Genomic DNA, 14425 nt, shown 5'->3' on the forward strand with positions numbered 1-14425 from the left:
TACTTAACAAATGGTTCATAGTTAATTGCAAGCGACATATTTAATTACAAGTAGTTCCTATAAATAAAACTTAGGAAAAGTCCAGATTGGTCACTTACCTTTCGTGAGATGCTCTTTCACCTAAAAACGTTTACCTTTGGCCCTTTATGCTTACTATTTTTTTTTCAAACCTTTTCAAGAGGCATTGGATCACTAAATATCTACTTTCGGCTCCTTAACCATCCTTAAGTCTTAATCCTTTCCTTGGATCCCTTAAACCTTGAGCAACTTAAACTTACTAGGGGGTCTTACAAATTCTCCTCCTCTCAAGAACATTCCAGAAATTTTCCAAAGTTATGTCCTTCCAAGTTTCTTGACGATCCTTTTATAGGTGGGTCCTACTTTAACATGTCCTTATAAACCTTGGCTTATACGACAAACATGTTTTAGTTCCCATGAAATCTTACATAATTATCCATAAGAACCTACATAATTCTCTCTTAAGATTTCTTAACGTTCAAGGTTCCATAGCGCCTTAGAAAACATCTTGAGGTCCTTATAGGGTACTTTTGGTCATTTACAACCCATTTAACAACTTATTTTAAACTCTTTACTTTGTGTCCTTAAATAAGGTCTTAGTTCAAATCCTAAACTCATTTGGAGACTCTTTAGATCTTGTAATAGCTTAGGTAATCCTAACATTTTGGATATTTTATTTTGAAAATCTTAACTTTTCATAAAAATGCTTTACCTATTTTTGGTCATTTTTCCTTCTCCATTAAAGTTCCTACCCATAAAGAATCCAAAATCCAAAAAGTTTACCTTTGACCCTCTCTGCTTACTATTTTATTTTTTCTTTTCAAACATTTTCAACCATTCTTAAGACCTCCCTTAAACATTGAACAGCTTAAACTTAATAGGCAGTTTAACAAATTACCTCCCAACAAGAACTTTCATTCCGGAAAGTTTGTTATTCTTACCTTGTCTTGGTGTAATGGTCCCTAGTTACGTTCTTCCAAGTTTCTTGAGGGTCCTTTTATAGGTTGGTCCTTCTCTGGCGTGTCCTTATAAACATTAATCTCTAGTTACGTCCTTCCAAGTTTCTTGAGGGTCTTTTTATAGGTTGGTCCTTCTCTGGCGTGTCCTTATGAACATTAATCTCTTCTTTCGGAGCCTTAAACTTCCTTCCGTCTTAATCCTTTCCTCGGATCCCTTAAACCTTGAGCAACTTAAACATTCCGGAAAGTTCGCTATTATTACCTTGCCTTGGTGTAATTGTCCTTAGTTATGTCCTCCAAAGTTTCTTGAGGGTCCTTTTATATGTTGGTCCTTCTCTGACATGTTCCTATAAACCTCAATCTCTTTTTTTGGCCCCTTAACCTTCATGGGGTATGAGGTCCTAATTCTTTCCTTGGATCTCTTAAACCTTGACCAACATAAAACTTATTAGGGAGTCTTACAAATTCTCAAGAACTTTCATTCCGGAAAGTTTGCTATTCTTACCTTGCCATGGTGTAATTCTCCTTAGTTATGTCCTTCTAAGTTCCTTGAGCGTCCTTTTAAAGGTTGGTCCTTCTCCAGAAAGTCCTAATAAACCGTAATATCTTCTTTCGGCCCCCTTAACCTTCTTTCAGTCTTAATCCTTTCCTCGGATCTCTTAAACCTTGAACAACATAAACATACTAGGGAGTCTTATAAATTTTCCTCCTCTCAAGAACATTCATTCCGGAAATTTCGCTATTCTAACCTTGCCTAAGGGTAATTGTCCTTAGTTATGTCCTTCCAAGTTTCTTGAGGGTCCTTTTATTGGTTGGTCGTTCTCCGGCATGTCCTTATAAACCTTAATCTCTTCTATCGGCCCTTTAACCTTTCTTGGGTCTAAATCCATAACTTGGATCCCTTAAACCTTGAGAAACTTAAACTTACTATGGGGTCTTGCAAATTCTCCTCCTCTCAAGAACTTGTATTCCAGAAAGTTCGGTATTCTTACCTTGTCTTGGTGTAATTGTCGGTGTAACTGTCCTTCCATGTTTTTTTGAGGGACCTTTTACAAGTTGGTCATTATCCAGAATGTCCTTATAAACCTTCATCTCTTCAATCGGCCTCTTGACTTTTCTTGGGTTTTAATCCTTTCCTAGGATCCCTTAAACCTTTTGCAACTTAAACTTAATAGGGAGTCTTACAAATTATCCGCCTCTCAAGAACTTTCATTCCAGAAAGTTTGCTATTCTTACCTTGCCTTGGTCTAATTATCCTTAGTTTTGTCCTTACAAGTTTCTTGAGGGTTCTTTTATAGGTTGGTCCTTCTCCGGCATGTCTTTATAAACCTTAATATTTTCTTTCGGCCCCTTAACCTTCCTTGGGTGTTAATCCTTTCCTTGGATCCCTTGAGAAAATTGAACTTATTAGGGAGTCTTACAAATTCTCCACCTCTCAAGAACTTTCATTCCGGAAAGTTCGTTATTCTTACCTTGCCTTGGTATAATTGTCCCTAGAAATGTCCTTCCAAGTTTCTTGAGGGTCCCTTTATAGTAAGGTCCTTCTCCGGCATGTCCTTATTAAACTTAATCTCTTCTTTCAGCCCCTTAACCTTCCTTCGATCTTAAACCTTTCCTTGGATCCCTTAAACCTTGAGCAACTTAAACATTCCAGAAAGTTCGCTATTCTTACCTTGCCAGGTGAAATTGTTCCTTAGTTATGTCCGTCCAAGTTTCTTGAGGGTCCTTTTATAGGTTGGTCCTTCTCCAGCATGTGTCCTTATAAACCTTAATCTCTTTTTTCGGCCCCTTAACCTTCCTTGGGTCTTAATCCTTTCCTTGGATCCCTTAAACCTTGAGCAACTTAAACTTACTAGGGTGTCTTACAAATTCTCCACCTCTCAAGAACTATTTTTCCGGAAAGTTCTGTATTCTTACCTTGACTTGGTGTAATTATCATTAGTTATGTCCTTTCAAGTTTCTTGAGGGTCCTTTTTATAGGTTGATCCTTCTCTTGCATGTCCTTATAAACTTTATCTCTTCTTTCGGCCCCTTAACCTTCTTGGGCTCTTAATCCTTTCCTTGGATTCCTTAAACCTCGACCAACTTAAACTTACTAGGGAGTCTTACAAATTCTCCACCTCCCAAGAACTTTCATTCCGGAAAGTTCAATATTCTTACCTTGTCTTGGTGTAATTATCCTTAGCTATGTCCTTCCAAGTTTTTGGAGGGTCTTTTTTATAGGTTGGTCCTTCTCTTGCATCTCCTTATAAAACTTAATCTCTTCTTTCGGCCCCTTAACCTTTCTGGGCTCTTAAACCTTTCCTTGGATTCCTTAAACCTTGACCAACTTAAACTTACTAGGGAGTCTTACAAATTCTCCGCCTCTCAAGAACTTTCATTCCGGAAAGTTCTCTATTCTTACCTTGTCTTGGTGTAATCATCATTAGTTATGTCCTTTCAAGTTTCTTAAGGGTCCTTCTCTTGCATGTACTTAGAAACCTTAATCTTTTCTTTCGGCACCTTAACCTTCCTAGGGTCTTAATCCTTTACTTGGATCCCTTAAACCTTTTGCAACTTAAACTTAGTACGGAGTCTTACAAATTCTCCTCCTCTCAAGAACTTATATTCCGCAAAGTTCGCTATTCTTACCTTGCCTTGTGTAATTTTCTTTAGTTATGTCCTTCAAAGTTTCTTGAGGATCCCTTTATAGGTTGGTCCTTCTCCGGCATGTCCTTATAAACCTTAATCACTTCTTTCGGTTCTATATTCTTCCATGGGTCTTAATCCTTTCCTTGGATCTTTAAACCTTAACCAACTTAAATGTACTAAGGAGGTCTAGAAATTTTCCACCTCACAAGAATTTTCATTCTCGAAAGTTAGCTACTCTTACCTTGCTTTGGTGTAATTGCCTTTAGATAGGTCCTTCCATTTTCTTGAGGGTCCCTTTCTAGGTTGGTCCTTCTCCGGCGTGTCCTTATAAACCCTTAATCTCTTCTTTTGGCACTTAACCTTCCTTGGGTCTTAATCCTTTCCTTATATCCCTTAAACCTTTTGCAACTTAAACTTACTAGGGAGTCTTACAAATTCTCCACCTCTCAAGAACTTTCATTCAGGAAATTTCTCTATTCTTACCTTGTCTTGGTGTAATTATCCATAGTTATGTCCTTTCAAGTTTCTTGCGGGTCCTTATAGTTTGGAACTTCTCTTGCATGTCTTTATAAACCTTAATCTCTTCTTTCGGCCCCTTAACCTTCCTGGGCTCTTAATCCTTTCCTTGGATCCCTTAAACCTTTTGCAACTTAAACTTACTAAGGAGTATTGCAAATTCTCCACCTCTCAAGAACTTTCGTTCCGGAAAGTTATCTATTCTTACCCTGTCTGGGTGAAATTATCCTTAATTATATCCTTTTTATAGGTGGGTTCTTCTCTTGCATGTCCTTATAAACCTTAATCTTTTCTTTCGGCCCCTTAACCTTCCTTCGGGCTTAATCCTTTACTTGGATGCCTTAAACCTTTTGCAACTTAAACTTACTAGGGAGTCTTACAAATTCTCCCCCTCTCAAGAACATTCATTCCAAGTTTCTTAAGGGTCCCTTTATAGGTTGGTCCTTCCCCGGCATGTCCTTATAAACCTTAATCTCTTCTTTCGGCCCCTTAACCTTCCTTGAGTCTTAATCCTTTCCTTGGATCCCTTAAAACTTGACCAACTTAAACTTATCAGGGGTCTGACAAATTCTCCTCCTCTCAAGAACTTTCACAACGAAAAGTTCCCTATTCTTACCTTGTCTTGGTGTAATTGTCCTAAGTTATGTCCTTCCAAGTTTCTTGAGGGTCCGTTTATAGGTTCGATTGGTCCTTCTCCGGCATGTCCTTATAAACCTTAATCTATTCTTTCCACCCCTTAACCTTCTTGGTTCTTAATCCTTTCCTTGGATCCCTTAAACCTTTAGCAACTTAAATTTACTAGGAAGTCTTACAAATTCTCCACCTCTCAAGAACTTTCATTCCGGAAAGTTCGCTATTCTAACCTTGTCTTGGTCTAATTATCCATAGTTATGTCCTTTCAAGTTTCTTAAGGATCATTTTTAAAGGTCGGTCCTTCTCTTGCATGTCCTTATAAGCCTTAAATCTCTTCTTTGGGCCTCTTAACCTTCTTGGGCTCTTAATTCTTTCCTTGGTTTCCTTAAACCTTGTCCAACTTCAACTTATTAGGGAGTCTTACAAATTCTCCACCTCTCAGGACCTCTCAGGAACTTTCATTCTGGAAAGTTCTCTATTCTTACCTTGTCTTGGTGTAATCATCCTTAGTTAAGTCCTTTCAAGTTTCTTGAGGGTCATTTCTATAGGTTGGTCCTTCTCTTGCATGTCCTTATAAACCTTAATCTTTTCTTTCGGCCCCTTAACCTTCCTTGGGTCTTTCTCCTTTCCTTGGATCCCTTAAACCTTTTGCAACTTAAACTTATTAGGGAGTCTTACAAATTCTCCCCCTCTCAAGAACTTTCATTCCGGAAAAATCGTTGTTCTTTCCTTGCCTTGGTGTATTGTCCTTAGTTATGTCCTTCCAAGTTTCTTGAGGGTCCTATATAGGTTATCCTTCTCCAGCATGTCCTTATAAACCTTAATCTCTTCTTTCGGACCCATAATCTTCCTTGGGTCTTAATCCTTTCCTTGGATCCCTTAAAACTTGACCAACGTAAACTTATTAGGGAGTCTTACAAATTCTCCTCCTCTCAAGAACTTTCATTCCAGAAAGTTCTCTATTCCTACCTTGGCTTGGTGTAATTGTCCTCAATATTGTCCTTCCAAGTTTATTGAGGGTCCTTTTAAAGGTTGGTTGTTCTCCGGCATGTCCTTATAAACCTTAATCTCTCCTATTGGCCCTTTAACCTTTCTTGTGTCTAAATCCATAACTTGGATCCCTTAAACCTTGAGAAACTTAAACTTACTAGGGGGTCTTGCAAATTCTCCTCCTCTCAAAAACTTATATTCCGAAAGTTCGGTATATTCTTACCTTGTCTTGGTGTAATTGTCGTTAGTTATGTCCTTCCATGTTTTTTTTAGGGACCTTTTATAGGTTGGTCATTATCCGGCATGTCCTTATAAACCATAATCTCTTCTTTCAACCCCTTAACCTTCCTTTGGTCTTAATCTTTTCGTTGTATCCCTTAAACCTTAACCAACCTAAACTTACTAGAGAGTCTTACAAATTTTCCTCATCTCAAGAACTTTCATTCCGGAAAGTTCGCTATCCTTACACTGTCTTGGTTTCATTGTCCTTAGTTATATCTTTACAAGTATCTTAGGGTCCTTTTATAAGCCGGGCCTTCTCCGTCATGTCCTTATAAACCCTTAATCTCTTCTTTCAGCACTTAACCTTACTAAGGACTTAATCCTTTCCTTGGATCCCTTAAACCTTTTGCAACTTAAACTTAATAGGGAGGAGTCTTACAAATTCTCCACCTCTCAAGAACTTTCATTCAGGAAAGTTCTGTATTCTTACCTTGTCTTGGTGTAATTATCCTTAGTTATATGCTTTCAAGTTTCTTGAGGGTCCTTATAGGTTGGTCCTTCTCTTGCATGTCCTTATAAACCTTAATCTCTTCTTTCGGCCCCTTAACCTTCATGGGGTCTTAATCCTTTCCTTGGATCCCTTAAACCTTTTTCAACTTAAACTTACTAGGGAGTCTTACAAATTCTCCACCTCTCAAGAACTTTCATTTCTGAAAGTTCTCTATTCTTACCTTTTCATGGTGTAATTATCCTTAGTTATGTCCTTCCAAGTTTCTTGAGGGTCCTTTTTATAGGTTGGTCCTACTCTTGCATGTCCTTATAAACCTTAATCTTTTCTTTCGGCCCCTTAACCTTCCTTGGGTCTTAATCCTTTACTTGGATCCCTTAATCCTTTTGCAACTCAAACTTACTAGGGAGTCTTACAAATTCACCCCCTCTCAAGAACTTTCATTCCGGAAAGTTAGCTATTCTTACCTTACCTTTGTGTAATTGCCATTAGTTATGTCCTTTCAAGTTTCTATAGGTTGGTCCTTCTGGCATGTCCTTATATACCTTAATCTTTACTTTTGGACCCTTAACCTTCCTTGGGACTTAATCCTTTCCTTGGATCCCTTAAAATTTGACCAACTTAAACTTATTAAGGAGTCTTACAAATTCTCCTCCTCTCAAGAATTTTCATAATGAAAAGTTCTCTATTTTTACCTTGCCTTGGTGTAATTGTCCTTAGTTATGTCCTTCCAAGTTTCTTGAAGGTCCCTTTATAGGTTCGGTTGGTCCTCCTCCGGCATGTCCGTATGTCTTTATCTATTCTTTCGGCCCCTTAACCTTCCTTTGGTCTTAATGCTTTTCTTGGATACCTTAAACCTTAACCAACTTAAACTTACGAGAGAGTCTTACCAATTTTCCTCATCTCAAGAACTTCCATTCCAAAAAGTTCGCTATTCTTACCTTGCCTTGGTTTAATTGTCCTTAGTCATGACCTTCCAAGTTTCTTGGGGTCCTTTTATAGGTTGGTCCTTCTCTGGCATGTCCTTAAAAACCGTAATGTCTTTTTTCGGCCCCTTAACCTTCCTTGGGTCTTCATACTTCCTTTGGAATCCTTAAACCCTGGGCAACTTAAACTTACTAGGGAGTATTTGAAATTTTCCTCCTCACAAGAACTTTCATTCCGGAAAGTTCGCTATTTTTACTTTGCCTTAGTGTAATTGCCTTTAGTTAGGTCCTTTCAAGTTTCTTGAGGGTCCCTTTATAGGTTGGTCCTTGTCCAGCATGTCCTTATTAACCCTTAATCACTTCTTTCGGCCCTTAACCTTCCCTTGATCTTAATCCTTTCCTTGGGTCCCTTAAACCTTTTGCAACTTAAACTTACTAGGGTCTTAAATTCTCCACCTCTCAAGAACTTTCATTCTGGAAAGTTCTCTATTCTTACCTTGTTTTGGTGTAATTATCCTTAGTTATGTCCTTTCAAGTTTCTTAAGGGTCCTTTTTATAGGTCGGTCCTTCTCTTGCATGTCCTTATAAACCTTAATGTTTTATTTCAGCCCTTTAACCTTCCTTGGGTCTTAATCCTTTCCTTGGATCCCTTAAACCTTTTGCAACTTAAACTTACTAGGGAGTCTTACAAATTCTCCACCTCTCATGAACTTTCACTCCAGAAAGTTCGTTATTCTTACCTAGCCTTGGTGTAATTATCCTTAGTTATGTCCTTCCAACTTTCTTGAGGGTCCCTTTATAGGTTGGTCCTTCTCCGACATGTCCTTATAAACCTTAATCTCTTTTTTCTGCTCTTAACCTTCCTTGGGTCTTAATCCTTTCCTTGGATCCCTTAAACCTTGACTAACTTAAACTTATTAGGAAGTCTTACAAATTCTCCTCCTCTTAATAACTTTCATTCCGAAAAGTTTGCAATTCTTACCTTGCCTTGGAGTAATTTTCCTTAGTTATGTCCTTCCAAGTTTCTTGAGGGTCTCTTTACAGGTTAGGTTGGTCCTTCTCTAGCATGTCCTTATAAACCTTTATCTATTATTTCGGCCCCTTAACCTTTCTTGGGTCTTAATCCTTTCCTTCCATCCCTTAAACCTTGACCAACTTAAACTTAGTACGTTGTCTTACAAATTCTCCACCTCTCAAGAACTTATATTCTGGAAAACTCGATATTCTTACCATGCCTTGGTGTAATTGTCCTTAGTTAGGTCCTTCAAAGTTTCTTGAGGATCCCTTTGTAGGTTGGTCCTTCTCCAGCATGTCCTTATAAACCTTAATCACTTCTTTCGGCTCCATAACCTTCCTTGGGTCTTAATCCTTTCCTTGGATCGCTTAAACCTTAACCAACTTAAACTAATTACGGAGTCGTACACATTCTCCCCCTGAAGTTCTGGAAAGTTCGTTATTCTTACCTAGCCTTGGTGTAATTGTCCTTAGTTATGTCCTTCCAACTTTCTTGAGGGTCCCTTTATAGGTTAGGTTGGTCCTTCTCGTGTATGTCCTTATAAACTTTAATCTCTTTTTTCGGCTCCTTAACCTTCCTTGGGAATTAATCATTTCCTTGGATCCCTTAAACCTTTTGCAACTTAAACTTACTAGGGAGTCTTACAAATTCTCCACCTCTCAAGAACTTTCATTCCGGAAAGTTCTCTATTAAACTTACTAGGGAGTCTTACAAATTCTCCACCTCTCAAGAACTTTCATTCCGGAAAGTTCTCTATTCTTCTTACTAGGGAGTCTTACAAATTCTCCACCTCTCAAGAACTTTCATTCCGGAAAGTTCTCTATTCTTCCCTTGTCTTGGTGTAATTATTCTTAGTTATGTTCTATCAAGTTTCTTAAGGGTCCTTTTTAAAGGTTGGTCCTTCGGCATGTCCTTAAAAACTTTAATCTCTTCTTTCGGCCCCTTAACCTTCTTTGTATCTCAATCCTTCCTTTGGAATCCTTAAACCTTGAGCACTTAAACGTACAAGGGAGTATTAGAAATTTTCCTCCTCACAAGAACTTTCATTTTGGAAAGTTCGCTATTCTTACCTTACCTTGGTGTGTCCTTAGTTATGTCCTTTCAAGTTTCTNGAGGGTCCTTTTTATAGGTTGGTCCTTCTCGTGCATGTCCTTATAAACCTTAATCTCTTTTTTCGGCTCCTTAACCTTCCTTGGGAATTAATCCTTTCCTTGGATCCCTTAAACCTTTTTCAACTTAAACTTACTAGGGAGTCTTACAATTCTCCACCTCTCATGAACTTTCACTTCGGAAAGTTCGTTATTCTTACCTAGCCTTGGTGTAATTGTCCTTAGTTATGTCCTTCCAACTTTCTCGAGGGTCCCTTTATAGGTTAGGTTGGTCCTTCTCGTGCATGTCCTTATAAACTATAATCTCTTTTTTCAGCTCCTTAACCTTCCTTGGGAATTAATCATTTCCTTGGATCCCTTAAACCTTTTGCAACTTAAACTTACTAGGGAGTCTTACAAATTCTCCACCTCTCAAGAACTTTCATTCCGGAAAGTTCTCTATTCTTCACTTGTCTTGGTGTAATTATTCTTAGTTATGTCCTTTCAAGTTTCTTAAGAGTCCTTTTTAAAGGTTGGTCCTTCTTCGGCATGTCCTTATAAACTTTAATCTCTTCTTTCGGTCCCTTAACCTTCTTTGTGTCTCAATCCTTCCTTTGGAATCCTTAAACCTTAAGCATCAAGGAAGGATCCTTAAACCTTAAGCATCTTAAACGTACAAGGGAGTATTAGAAATTTTCCTCCTCACAAGAACTTTCATTTTGGAAAGTTCGCTATTCTTACCTTACCTTGGTGTGTCCTTAGTTATGTNCTTTCAAGTTTCTTGAGGGTCCTTGTTCGCTATTCTTACCTTACCTTGGTGTGTCCTTAGTTATGTCCTTTCAAGTTTCTTGAGGGTCCTTTTTATAGGTTGGTCCTTCTCGTGCATGTCCTTATAAACCTTAATCTCTTTTTTCGGCTCCTTAACCTTCCTTGGGAATTAATCCTTTGTGCATGTCCTTATAAACCTTAATCTCTTTTTTCGGCTCCTTAACCTTCCTTGGGAATTAATCCTTTCCTTGGATCCCTTAAACCTTTTTCAACTTAAACTTACTAGGGAGTCTTACAATTCTCCACCTCTCATGAACTTTCACTTCGGAAAGTTCGTTATTCTTACCTAGCCTTGGTGTAATTGTCCTTAGTTATGTCCTTCCAACTTTCTCGAGGGTCCCTTTATAGGTTAGGTTGGTCCTTCTCGTGCATGTCCTTATAAACTTTAAACCTTAATCTATTCGTTCAGCCCCTTAACCTTCCTTGGGAATTAATCCTTTCCTTGGATCCCTTAAACCTTTTGCAACTTAAACTTACTAGGGAGTCTTAGAAATTCTCCACCTCTCATGAACTTTCACTCCGGAAAGTTCGTTATTCTTACCTAGCCTTGGTGTAATTGTCCTTAGTTATGTCCTTCCAACTTTCTTGAGGGTCCCTTTATAGGGTAGGTTGGTCCTTCTCGTGCATGTCCTTATAAACTATAATCTCTTTTTTCAGCTCCTTAACCTTCCTTGGGAATTAATCATTTCCTTGGATCCCTTAAACCTTTTGCAACTTAAACTTACTAGGGAGTCTTACAAATTCTCCACCTCTCAAGAACTTTCATTCCGGAAAGTTCTCTATTCTTCACTTGTCTTGGTGTAATTATTCTTAGTTATGTCCTTTCAAGTTTCTTAAGAGTCCTTTTTAAAGGTTGGTCCTTCTTCGGCATGTCCTTATAAACTTTAATCTCTTCTTTCGGTCCCTTAACCTTCTTTGTGTCTCAATCCTTCCTTTGGAATCCTTAAACCTTAAGCATCAAGGAAGGATCCTTAAACCTTAAGCATCTTAAACGTACAAGGGAGTATTAGAAATTTTCCTCCTCACAAGAACTTTCATTTTGGAAAGTTCGCTATTCTTACCTTACCTTGGTGTGTCCTTAGTTATGTCCTTTCAAGTTTCTTGAGGGTCCTTTTTATAGGTTGGTCCTTCTCGTGCATGTCCTTATAAACCTTAATCTCTTTTTTCGGCTCCTTAACCTTCCTTGGGAATTAATCCTTTTCTTGGATCCCTTAAACCTTTTGCAACTTAAACTTACTAGGGAGTCTTACAAATTCTCCACCTCTCATGAACTTTCACTCCAGAAAGTTCGTTATTCTTACCTAGCCTTGGTGTAATTGTCCTTAGTTATGTCCTTCCAACTTTCTTGAGGGTCCCTTTATAGGTTAGGTTGGTCCTTCTCGTGCATGTCCTTATAAACTTTAAACTTTAATCTATTCATTCGGCCCCTTAACCTTTCTTGAGAATTAATCCTTTCCTTGGATCCCTTAACCCTTTAGCAACTTAAACTTACTAGGGAGTCTTACAAATTCTCCACCTCTCATGAACTTTCACTCCGGAAAGTTCGTTATTCTTACCTAGCCTTGGTGTAATTGTCCTTAGTTATGTCCTTCCAACTTTCTTGAGGGTCCCTTTATAGGTTAGGTTGGTCCTTCTCATGCATGTCCTTATAAACTTTAAACCTTAATCTATTCATTCGGCCCCTTAACCTTCCTTGGGAATTAATCCTTTCCTTGGATCCCTTAAACTTTTTGCAACTTAAACTTACTAGGGAGTTTTACAAATTCTCCACCTCTCATGAACTTTCACTCCGGAAAGTTCATTATTCTTACCTAGCCTTGGTGTAATTGTCCTTAGTTATGTCCTTCCAACTTTCTTGAGGGTCCCTTTATAGGGTAGGTTGGTCCTTCTCGTGCATGTCCTTATAAACTTTAATCTCTTTTTTCAGCTCCTTAACCTTCCTTGGGAATTAATCATTTCCTTGGATCCCTTAAACCTTGACCAACCTAAACTTATTAGGGAGTCTTCCAAATTCTCCCTCTCTCAAGAACTTTCATTCCGAAAAGTTCGCTATTCTTACCTTGCCTTGGTGTAATTGTCCTTAGTTATGTCCTTCCAAGTTTCTTGAGGGTCCCTTTACAGATTAGGTTGGTCCTTCTCCGGCTTGTCCTTATAAACCTTAATCTATTATTTCGGCCCCTTAACCTTTCTGGGGTCTTAATCCTTTCATTCGATCCATTAAACCTTGACCAACTTAAACTTATTAGGGAGTCTTACAAATTCTCCTCCTATCAAGAACTTATATTCCGGAAAGCTCGCTATTCTTACCATGCCTTGGCATAAATGTCCTTAGTTATGTCCATCCAAGTTTCTTGAGGATCCCTTCCCTTTATAGGTTGGTCCTTCTCCATCATGTCCTTATAAACCTTAATCACTTCTTTTGGCTCCATAACCTTCCTTGGGTCTTAATCCTTTCCTTGGATCCCTTAAACCTTGACCAACTTAAACTTATTAGGGAGTCGTACAAATTCTCCTCCTCTCAAGAACTTCCATTCTGGGAAGTTCGTTATTCTTACCGTGCCTTGGTGTAATTGTTCTTAGTTATGTCCTTCCAAGTTGCTTGAGGGTCTCTTTATAGATTGATCCTTCTCCGGCATGTCCTTATAAACCTTAATCTCTTCTTTCGAACCCTTAACCTTCCTTTGGTCTTAACCCTTTCCTTGGATCCCTCAAACCTGAACCAACTTAAAACTTATTAGGGAGTCTTACCAATTCTCCTCCTCTCAAAGAACTTTCATTCCGGAAAGTTCACTATTCTTACCTTGCCTTGGTGTAATTGTCCTTAGTTATGTCCTTCCAAGTTTCTTGAGGGTCCCTTTATAGGTTAGGTTGGTCCTTCTCCAGCATGTCCTTATAAACCTTAATCTATTATTTCGGTCCCTTAACCTTTCTTGGGTCTTAATCCTTTCCTTGGATCCCTTAAACCTTTTGCAACTTAAACTTTAGGGAGTCTTACAAATTCTCCACCTCTCAAGAACTTTCATTCGGGAAGTTCTCTCAAGAACTTTCATTCTGGAAGTTCTCTATTCTTACCTTGTCTTGGTGTAATTATCCTTGGTTATGTCCTTTCAAGTTTCTTGAGGGTCGTTTTTATAGGTTGGTCCTTCTCTTGCATCTCCTTATAAACCTTAATTTCTTCTTTCGGCCCTTTAACCTTCCTGGGCTCTTAATCCTTTCCTTGGATTCCTTAAACCTTGACCAACTTAAACTTATTAGGGAGTCTTACAAATTCTCCTCCTCACAAGAACTTTCATTCCGGAAAGTTCGCTATTCCTACCTTGCCTTGGTGTAATTATCCTTAGCTATGTCCTTCCAAGTTTCTTGAGGGTCCATTTATAGGTTCGTCCTTCTCCGGCATGTCTTTATAAACCTTAATAAGGACCCTTAACCTTAACCTTTCTTGGTCTTCTTTCGGACCCTTGACCTTCCTTGGTCTTCTTTCGGACCCTTAACCTTCTTTGGGTCTTAATCCTTTCCTTGGATCCCTTAAATCTTGACCAACTTAAACTTATTAGGGGTCTTACAAATTCTCCTCCTCTCAAGAACTTTCGTTCCGGAAAGTTCGCCATTCTTACCTTGCCTTGGTGTAATTGTCCTTAGTTATGTCCTTCCAAGTTTCTTTAGGGTCCCTTTATAGGTTTGGTTGGTCCTTCTCCAGCATGAACTTATAAACCACAATCTCTTCTTTCGGTCCTTTATTCTTTTTTGGGTTTTAATCCTTTCCTTGGATCCCTTAAACCGTGACCAACTTAAACTTACTACAGAGTATTACAAACTCTCCTCCTCTCAAGAACTTTCGTTCTTGAAAGTTCGCTATTCTTACCTTGCCTTGTTGTAATTGTTCCTAGTTATGTCCTTCCAAGTTTCTTGAGGGTCCCTTTATAGGTTGGTCCTTCTCCGGCATGTCCTTATAAACCTTCATCTCTTCTATCGGCCCCTTAACCTTCCTTGGGTCTTAATCCTTTCCTTGGATCTTAAACCTCGAGGAACTTAAACTTACTAGGGAGGCTAACAAATTCTCCTCCTCTAAATATCTTTCAATCTGGAAAGTT

The 14425-nt window shown here is 38.6% G+C and overlaps 1 pseudogene; it reads right to left on the reverse strand.

Annotated features, from left to right (window-relative positions):
- The window catches only part of LOC111467642, a 33474-nt pseudogene that overhangs the window by 16427 nt on the left and 2622 nt on the right, over positions 1-14425 (reverse strand).

The sequence above is a fragment of the Cucurbita maxima genome, unplaced genomic scaffold (genome assembly GCF_002738345.1).
Source record: "Cucurbita maxima cultivar Rimu unplaced genomic scaffold, Cmax_1.0 Cma_Scf00034, whole genome shotgun sequence".
NCBI classification, from domain to species: Eukaryota; Viridiplantae; Streptophyta; class Magnoliopsida; order Cucurbitales; family Cucurbitaceae; genus Cucurbita; species Cucurbita maxima.